At 45.3% G+C, this 10,642-nt stretch overlaps 1 long non-coding RNA gene across 1 annotated transcript; it reads right to left on the bottom strand.

Annotated features, from left to right (window-relative positions):
• Nucleotides 1-6,139: 6,139 nt before the first annotated feature.
• Nucleotides 6,140-8,326, bottom strand: LOC115778006 (uncharacterized). Its single transcript, XR_004019734.1, has 3 exons — nt 8,248-8,326; nt 7,854-8,000; nt 6,140-6,203 (listed from the first exon to the last, which is right to left on the bottom strand). It is a non-coding gene; the product is annotated as an uncharacterized LOC115778006 (long non-coding RNA).
• Between the last annotated feature and the right edge of the window lie 2,316 nt (nt 8,327-10,642).

Raw genomic sequence — 10,642 nt, 5'->3', positions numbered from 1 at the left:
ACTCTGTCAGGTCTGATTCATAGAAGATCAGGTTTCCTTTCTGCAGCTGATCCAAAGCCAGTTTTCCCAGAGACTCAATCATCTTCCTGCTCTTTTTACTCCAGTGTGGATCTGTCTCAGCTCCTCCATCATACTTGACCTTCTTCACTTTGGCCTGAACCACCAGGAAGTGGATGTACATCTCAGTCAGGGTCTTGGGCAGCTCTCCTCCCTCTCTGGTCTTCAGCACATCCTCCAGAACTGTAGCAGTGATCCAGCAGAAGACTGGGATGTGGCACATGATGTGGAGGCTTCGTGAGGTCTTGATGTGGGAGATGATCCTGCTGGCCTGCTCCTCATCTCTGAATCTCTTCCTGAAGTACTCCTCCTTCTGAGGGTCAGTGAACCCTCTGACCTCGGTCACCCTGTTAACACACTGAGGAGGGATCTGATTGGCTGCTGCAGGTCGTGTGGTTATCCAGAGGTGAGCAGAGGGAAGCAGGTTCCCCCTGATGAGGTTTGTCAGCAGCACATCCACTGAGGTGGACTTTCTAGGGTCAGTCAGGATTGTAGTTTTGTGGAAGTCCAGAGGAAGTCGACACTCATCCAGACCATCAAAGATCAACACAACCTGGAAGTGTTCAAAGCTGCAGATTCCTGCTTCTTTGGTTTCAGTGAAGAAGTGATGAACAAGTTCCACCAAGCTGAACTTTTCCTCTTTCAGCACATTAAGCTCTCTGAAAGTCAATGGAAACATCAACTGGATGTCCTGGTTGGCTTTGTCTTCAGCCCAGTCGAGGGTGTATTTCTGTGTTAGGACTGTTTTCCCAATGCCAGCCACTCCCTTTGTCAGCACTGTTCTGATTGGTTCATCTCTTCCAGGTGAGCCTTTAAAGATGTCTTTTTGTCTGATTGGTGTTTCTGCTCTGTCTGGTTTCCTGGATGCTGTTTCAATCTGTCTGACCTCATGTTCCTCATTGACCTCTGCAGCCCCTCCCTCTGTGATGTAGAGCTCTGTGTAGATCTGATTCAGGAGGGTTGGGTTTCCTGCTTTAGCGATGCCCTCAAACACACACTGGAACTTCTTCTTCAGAGCAGATTTAAGTTCACGTCCACAAACTGCAGCACGACGTTCTGAATGAATAAAGAACATCGGTTAATGTTTTACCAAATAGATGTGACTATTTCATCTCCATAAAGAATGCCTGTTTGAATCCATGCTGTTTAATCTCTTTAAACTTCAGTAAATGTCTCATTCATCCAGCAGCTTCAATCTTTAGAGAAATCCTCTTACTGCTCTGCAGACGCTCAGCCAGCTCCTCCTGCTTCATTCTCCTCAGGAAGTCCACTGTGATCTTCACTAATGCCTCTCTGCTGCTCCTCCTCTGCTCTTCATCCTCCCTCTCTAAGCATTCTGGGTAATCTGGACTCAGGATCTTCTGGATCTTCTTCAGCTCGTCCTTCACAAAAGTGATGATGTTGTCCTCCAGCAGCTGGAACAGAAAACTTTATGAATGAGCCAATCAGACTGAAATCATGGAGCCAAACATCAGATCCATGTTGGACACACTGACAATCCACTGGTCTCCAAAGAGCAGCATGGAGATGACTGTGAGCAGAATAGATGGAACAGTAGTTGTTGTACATGTACAGACCATAAATATGGAGTCCAGCTGTGTTTGATGCTGCTGGGCAGACTGACCACTGGGACCCTCTGAGCTCTGCTGGTCCACTCTGTGGAGGAACCATCAAGAATGAGTTCAAGCACAGGGTAAAGATGCAGTCAGTGATATTTGGACAGAAACAGTGACTCAGTGACTCCCTGTAGCTGTAAATGTTCTTCATCCAGCTGATCCCACTGAGAACCAACAGCTCAGCTTAATGTGCTGCTTTGAGTCTCAGAGCTCTGCTGAGCATCAACAACTTCTGAGCCAAAAGCTTCAAAATCTCATGTTGGAAACCTGATGTTTTACAGACAGAACCTGGAGCACTTGATGGAATACCTTTGACATAAAGCTGAATTGCAATCAGGATCATTGGGAGCAAAAGCCCAGTTATGAATGAGGAAAAGCCCAAATGAAGTGCTAACAGGTCCTCTTTAGGATCAACAGCTGGAAATCATTTAGTTTACCATCAAGGTCACTGCCAGGATCAGACTACTCCCCTCCTGTGACCAAACCAACCAATCAGGAGGTTTCACATCCCTGTATTAAAGCATTACCACTCACAAAGGTTTCATTGGATAAGAGCAACACAAACTGTGACCTGGATCAGACTGTGAGCTGCTACAAAGCCACTGAGGGTCAATAGTTTAAACTGTGAGTCAGGACTCTCAGAGGAGCGTGGCATCTCCTCTTCATCAGCAGTAGGAGTTGGTACTGTACACAATCAGGTCCACAGGTCAGGCTTCCTGCTTTTTACCTAAACTGGGTCAGTCAGCTACAACGTGGCTTCTTCCAATAACAACAATTCATTTGGTTTTCCAGCTCTTCCAGAAGGATCAGCTCCTGGAGCTGCTCTTTAGTCTCCACTTTCTGGGAACTACAGCTGCACCATTATGGCCAAAATGATAACCACCATTATTTTGTTCAGTACTGAGATCAGGATTATTTGCTATAATATACATGATCGGACCAAAACCTAACACACAATTGATCCCACAGGGCGCTGCTTTCACTTTTATAGATACAGTCACTAATTACAGCAGCTGGTCCATGACAGGACCCTGGGGGATCCTCGCCTGGTCCATGACTATAATCAGGACCCCCTTCAATGACGTCCTCAGTGCAGCCACAGGCTCATTTATTTCCTGCCTGCCTTCATGCCTTTAAATTTGCCCTGACCTTCAATAATGATCATGAATCAGTGGTTAGCACTGTCACCTCCAAAGAACAATGATTTCCAGAGAGGAGAACATATCTTTGGTCTGGAGGGTTTTTCCTGCAGCCTTTGTTTCTCTCTGTGTTTAGTGGACACACGTCTTCCACAGAAGATTGATGGTCACTTTTAGAGACACCATGAAAATGCTGCCTGTACTTTTCTGCCACAAACTCATAAAGTGGTGAGACAGCAGCTTCAACAACACTGTGAGAGTCTGAGCTCTGCTCTAAGCTCAGTGATCAATGAGCCTCCAGAGCTTTACCATCTAGAGCTCAGAGTAAGAGTGAGGTGCAGCTCTTTGGATCCTCCAGCTCTGTCCTTTCACTCTGCTGCAGCTCTCTCTCCTCCTTCAGTGGCTGAGTCACCTGATCCACAGAGCCAATCAGACTCTTCAGCCAGTATCTCCTGTTCAACCAGAGCATTCATGATTTGAACTCTCAGTTCTTCTTTCCTCCAATGAGCCTGAACACCAGCACCATACTGGTGTCAGCATCTGTCACAGACCTGTCCAAATCAGACACCATGACCACAACTCAAAGAAACACTCACCTTATTCAGTCACAGTCGCACACAGACACACTAGCCTACCAAACAAGGCAATGCAGCGTGCTAACAAGAGATGCTACCAAGCTACAAGAAGATGAGAACCTGCAGGAAACTGAATGATGTGAAGCTGCAGCTGTAGCAGGAGTAGGCCTCAACACAACTACAGCTAACAACACCAACCAGGACTCACAACTGCACACAAACCAGAACACAATCAGTACAACTTAACCCTTCAAGAAGCACACAACATGCAGGCTGCACAGTTACAGACTCACACAGACAGCAATGAGCATGAGCTACATTAGCTGTTGGCTAGCCTCACTCAGAGGTCATCATGTCCTCCCACATGCTCCCTCTGACAGATGATTGACATGTCTGCCCTCCTCCTCTACAACCTTCACAGTTTCCTGCTCTGCTTCCTCCTGAGACTCAGTTCACATCCAGCTGCTCTGAGTTGCTGCTATAACTGAGACTTCATTGCTGCATTAATGATGGTGAGCCTTTCTGGAACAGCAAACAGGCCCAACCACCTCCACCATGTTTCACAGAGAGACAAACTCTGGATTCTTTCTGCTCAGTTCATCCTCACTTCCTGTCATGTGACTCGTCCACATGACATTTAGCTGTAGGCGGTGTTTTTGGAGTGCAGCCCTGCCATGAACACCACTGCTGCTCAGTGTTCTCCTGATGGTGGTCTCAGTAACACTCCCCAATATGATCCAGGCCTTTAGCTGCTGAGACGTTACCCTGGGTCCCTGTGTGACCCCCCCAGACTCTTTAACAGCTCACTCTCAAAGATGGCACACAAAGACATGAGAATGAGAGACAGAGCAGCTCTGATCTTTCAATAAAAACAGGCTCCCACAGATATGAGCATCGCTCTGCTCAAACACTAATGACTGAGTCTAAGATTGTTTCCTTCTTTGGTTTCTTTCAATCAAACTTCAGGACTTGTGGAACAATCTGAGGATGTTTCAGCTCATATTTATCAGGAACACAGAAACATGTGAAGGAGCTCATCACAGTTCTCTTACTCTGTTGGTCCATCACTGAAGTCTGGAGGATCATCTTTGGACCGGTCACTCCTCATGGACGGACAGCTGGATCCTGCAGGCTCTGCTCTGTCCTCCTCTTCCTCCTGAGTCAGTCTGAGAGGGAAACCACAAACACTCAGTGAGTTCACATTAACAGCAGGAACTGAGTTACAGTCTCTTTGTCCACTGAGCTGATCTCTGAGCTGGAAACTAGAAACCAGGTCACCATGATCCACATCAGGGATCAGAGAAACCTGATTCCACCTGCTGACTCTGACATTTCAGAGCTCACAATAACAAACACAAAGAGCAGGAAATCTTCTCAGGATATTAGAAACCCTCTGAGTGTGATGCAGTCAGCTCAGTGCAAACTCCAACCTCACTGTCAAACTATCCTCAAGCTCTTTGATGGACACTCACACACTTTAGGATCACATGATGCTCCCACATGATCTGTGTCTGCGTGGAACATGTGACCTGCTGCAGCTGTGATTGGCTGACCGTCCTCCAATCACATCAGAGCGTGTGGAAGAAGAAGAAGAAGAGCAACAAGAACATTTCCTGCACAGATTCATGTTGGTGAAATGATGAACAGGCATCAGTGCGGCCACCTGCATCCTTCTTTAGTGTTGGAGCCTCAGCAGGTAAACTCACAGGTGCTTTGTGTGCCAACAACAACACAACAGCAGACTGCTGTGTGCTGTTAGAGAACAACAACAAAGAAATGATTTTACAGAGCAAATATTCAGCTCAGTCTTTACTTCCTGTTTGTTGGGAACGCCTCCTGAAGTCCAGCACAGCCGTCCCTGATTTCATATGAATCCTTTGAAATCATCATCACAGTTTATTGGAGGAAAACTGGCACCAAAAACTCCTCGTAGCTTCATAAATGAACAGGCAGGTACGAAGCTGAACTCTCAGTCACATTCATTCATTCATGTTCACTCACGCTGCTGTTTACACACATTTAAACCAGATTCACATCTGTTTCTACTATTGTAATGTTCACATTTGAAGGTTAATGTCTCCATTTAATGAGCGGCTCAATCTCACATGTTTCTGTTCTCAGATCTGTGGATTTTCTGCACCATTAATATTTGTGATGTGAAGTGTTTCCTTACCAAGCAAAGCCCCTCAGAGGCGTCTCACACACTTCCTGTTAGAGTCCAACACTTCCTGCACAGAGTGTTTGGACTCTGAGCCTTAAACTGACTGATGTCTGCTGAGACTGACAGGTGGTGGGACCGCCCACCTGGAACAGGTTTCACTTCCTGTTTGCTGAAGTGGATTTTCAGCTCTTTAGAAACCAAAGGCTTGTTTTTCAGAGACAGTTTCAATGGGATTGAAGGAACGACGTGTTTGCACTGCAGTTTCTATCCAACAACATCAAGCAGTTAAATCAAAGAGTTCATGTTACTGACAGCTCACCTCTCTGCAGCAGACGCACGCTGACCTTTAAAATCAATGAGGCGACCTGCAGACCGGTCACTCTTTAAGGACACACAGCTGGGTCCAGGTCCAGGTCCAGGTCCAGGTCCAGGTGGGTTCCTGTGAATAATGATGCAGCAGTGATGTGAGTGCTGAGCTGTGACATGGAGAAGAGTCATGGACAGTTAGAGATGGTCATCTCACCTCTGAGCTTTGGTCTGGCTCTCATGTTCCCCACACAGAGTGGTTTTAGAGGGAGGGACTCCCTCCTCTCTGTCCTCACACTGATCCATGCTGCTCAATTCACATCAGCTCACACACACTTTCTACCTTCACCTGCAGAGGAAACACACGTCATTGATGCTCACATCAACTGACAGCTGCAGAGGTCATGTCTGATGTGTTGGACTAACATCCACTCCATGTGAGACACAGCTTTCATCAGTTCACTACAAAAAGTGTCCCAGAGAGCCGATTTCAGCCTCCAAATGCCTCCATTCCTGGAGTAGTGATGTTACGTCTTGTACCAAAGCCCTGAGGCCTGTACCGAGCCAAAGGGTCCAAATGAAGCCTGTGTCGAGGCCCGTATGGTATCGTTAGCAGCAGAATCAGAAGCCCCTGGACCAATCAGAGCTTCACTTTCTGCTTCTTCACTCTTTTCTAGGGCTCTGAAAGTTATACCAGAAAGAAAGAATCGCCTCCACCCAAGCACTTCCACACCACACTGTCTCTATACTATACTGTATATAGTTATGATGTATATGTGTGTAATTTTGTATATAGTGTTTTCTATTTTATTTTACTTCATCCTTCTCTGTACTTTAGCTGCTGTAATATCCAAATGTCCCCGTTGTGGAATCATTAAAGTTGATCTTGTATTTTTTTAATACACCACGATCATCATAGATTTATTTAATCTGGCTTTAAACTGCCTCCAATGGAGATTTTTTAGAGCCTGTCATGTCTGTCAGTTTTACATATTTGCTTTTACAAGAAGAGCTCTATAAGTTTTCTATAGGCTCTTCCTGTTAATTGTAGTTTTATTTATTCCAATGGAAGTTAAAATGTGCAGATGAACTGTTAATATGAAAAATTATCTTATCCAATTACTTGATTAATTGATGGAGTAATTGATAGAAAACTGATCGATAAAAGAGCTCGATTTTATATATATATATATTTGTGTGTGTGCTTTTTACGTGATTTCTGCAAACCCATTAGTGGAAGGAAACGGCACTCTGGGACACATTAAATGATGATATATAAGTAACTCTTCTGGATTATATGCAGAAATTATCATCCATCAATCTAATAAAGCCTGATTTAGAGTTCTGCGTCGGTCCTACGGACATAACCGACACACACCTCGAGAAATGGAACTACACGTCCACAAAGACTCAGATCAGAAAAACTGCTCTAAGAACCTGATTGAACCTGTTGATCTCTGCAACAAATACAAAGTTAGATCTCATGAAGCAATCCTCTGTTCTTCTCTATGTTACAAAGTCCTGTATATTCTATGGCTGCAGCTACATCAGGGGTGCCCAAACTCCCAACCCGCGGGAGTTCACCTTCCCCTCCAATTAAGAGGAGTTAGCCAAATATCAAAGAAGTAACTTAAAGGGCCAAATTGTCTGATATTTATGCGGCCCGCGGGCCGGGAGTTTGAGACCGCTGTTCTATATGATTGTATCTGATTATCTTGTAATGATCGTATTGTTGACAGAAAGTATTGTAAAGCTTTCACAGTTCAATCAAAATGAAAAGTGTGCGTCAGCATCAAGTTTGATCAACATCAGAATGACTGTGATTTATTTCCTTGAAGCTTTATTGAAGCAGACACGTTATTCTGAACTAAATCTTCTTCCAGCAGCGGCTGTAAAAGTCAAAGAAGAGACTCACACTGCTGAGCTGGGACTCTTCTTCTTCCTCTACAGTCACACACTCAGAGACAGGACAACAACAACAATGTTGTGTTACACTCACCCCGCCTCAGCTCCTCTTTCCTCCTCCTGCTCTCTGAAGGAAAGTGGAGGCTCAGCTAACGGCCTGCTGCAACCTTTCTGTCACAGACTCGCTGTGGGCTCTCTGCGGTCTAAAGGGGGTCCCCCTCGGTGCCGAAGCTGCGGAGAGCTGCGTGGACACACAACACGGTGACGGCTTTCCGGGAAAACTCCACAAACTCCACAAACTCTACAAACTCTACAAAACTCTACAAAACTCTACAAACTCTACGGAGAAAGGCGCTAAGTTTCCAACACTAACAGACTGACTTTAATGGAGAGACGACGGTTTTCCTCCAGGAAATGAAACCATTCCAGAAACAAAGAGGAAAGTTCCTAAAGACAAACTGTTAAAGGAGGAAACAAAGCAAACTTACAGTTTCTGCAAACAGAAGAAGAAGAAGAAGCTCCACTCCACACCTGGACACTAAACACGGACACACAGGTGAGCTGCTTCCTGGAAGGAGGCGGGGCTCCACCTGCAGAGTGTGATAGAGCCACACCTTCATGTGTTCGCTCAGACTGGCTCAGAGTGAAGTTCACGTGTTGACCTGAGTGTTCAGACTTCCTGTACCTGCAGGAGGAGGAGCAGGGATCAGTGCGGGTGGAAGCTCCACGCAGACGTTTCCACTCTGTGTCGAGCTCCCGGAGCGCAGCTGTTTCCAAACGCTGCTCCGAAACCTGCTCCGACACACCTGCATCACGTGACCGTGGCTAAGCGAGGCTTTAGCGCGGTTCACTCCTGCTGTTTCCAGGCGGCCGAGGCGCCACGATTCATTTGTTTCTCCTTCTTTAATGAACCTGTCATTGTGGGCGGGGCCTTGTAATTACTGAATCAATGTTTTTATTGATTACAGGCGGACACGCGCACGTATAACTGATTATTACTGTGGACGGTGAAGAACGAAGGAGGCGATCCGTTCACAAACAGGAGAAAGATCTTCAACGACCTGAGCGCACACAGGGACAGCTGACTGTGGGGCTGAAACCCTCCATCCTCCACTTGTTTCTGACCTCTATTTATTTCAGAGCCATCAGGGGAACTTCCCCCAGTCTGACCTGCATCCACCCTCCGCTCAGTGTCCTCCTCAGTCACGCTGATCACCACGATCGCTGCAGAAGCCTAAACCCAATCATTAAACTGAGCTCGCACTGCAGTATTTACCGGTGACGTGGCTGTTTAAGGTTTTCATCAACAAACTGCATGAATGTGTGTAACTTATAGTTGAAGTGTATCAGTAGGATTCAGCTTCAGGGGGCGCAGTGACTGACTGGACGGGCCTGAACGGTGAAACCCGTCCATCAGCTGACGCTGCAACCTGTGACCCGCAAACTGCCCAGCAGGAGGATTCCTACTGAAGACCAATATTTGTAATCAAGAAAAACCGCGTCTATGTGATCTGTTTCTGAATTCTCAGGACAAATGAGTTTTTCTATTTGATTCCCACTGAGGTTTCTGTGGAAATGTCCCATAAACAGCAGGACAAAGGCTGCAGGTTCAAATCCTCACAGTCAAACATCAGGCTCATGTCACAGACACACGTCCACACAGGTACAGGTCACAGGTCAGGAAAGTTTCTCCATGTTTCAGAGGTCTCTCAGTGGAGGACGGCGTGTTTCCTCACATTCAGAAAGTACTGGTCAGTGTGAAGATGTGAAAATAACTGTTGTGAATTAACCCATTAAAACTTAATAAATGTCAGCATTTTTTTAACAAAAGGAAAATATTTAGTTTTTTCTTCATCTAAATATGTATTTTTGAATGAATAGAGCATAAAGCCTAACGCCACGCCAGCTTCTAGCTTTGTTTCACTGTGTGTGGAACAAACCTGATGACACAGAAAGCTGAAACCAACCAAACACATCCAAACTTTTCTGTTTTTCCAGACTGGAAACAATGAACCAACTGAGCCCAAAGACAGCTGTGTGTGGTTATCACAATAAACAACATTTTTCTCAGTATTTTATAAATTGGTTTGTGTGTTAGTGAATTAATAAAAACTGTAACAGACTCATAAATGTTAACAGAGTGAACAGACTGAGTCTGAAAAGTGTCTGATTTATATTTAAGGACTCTGCTGGTACCTGATAATCAGTATTGATCAATGTTCATTTGTGATTATTTGTATTGACTGTATCTTGTGTGCTGATGGTCAGTAACATAGATGTCAATCTTTACAGTAGTATACCTGCTCTAAAACAGCAGGCCTTGGACAGAAGACTGGACTGACCTACTGAGCACAGACCGAGTGTCCACAGAGGGGGGGGGGGGGGGGGGGGGTCTTCTGGTCTTGTTGATGAAAAAGAATCACAAAGGGACACAAAACAAGCAACAAGCACTTTTATCTCTGAACAGTTTCTTTGTGTTTGGCCTGACTTCCATTGAACAGGGTTCGGATCAGGTTCTGCACTTATGGAGGTATAAATGTGTTTGAGGCTCATTAGACTTCACTCTGACATTAAAGTCAGAAATCACTAAGAATCCTTTATTACAACCAACAACATGTATCAGTTCAACTATTGAACTCATCTAAATGTGCCATTAAAAGCACTCAGACTCTAAATGCTTTGAACTCAGGATTGACTGACAAAGGTTTGTAATTCAGAACAACAAAGAAGAAGAAGTGAGCCTTCATTCAGGCTGAAAACAGTCTGAAAGGAACAACAAAGATACAAAAGCTCAAAGAGGGAAACACAAGAGAGCCACACTCTGACCCACTAACAATGATCCACAAACACAGAAGGAGCAAACTCAGATCCACTGAAGAAGAT

The sequence above is a fragment of the Archocentrus centrarchus genome, unplaced genomic scaffold (assembly GCF_007364275.1).
Source record: "Archocentrus centrarchus isolate MPI-CPG fArcCen1 unplaced genomic scaffold, fArcCen1 scaffold_93_ctg1, whole genome shotgun sequence".
NCBI lineage: Eukaryota > Metazoa > Chordata > Actinopteri > Cichliformes > Cichlidae > Archocentrus > Archocentrus centrarchus.
This window is presented reverse-complemented; position numbering and strand designations above follow the sequence as displayed.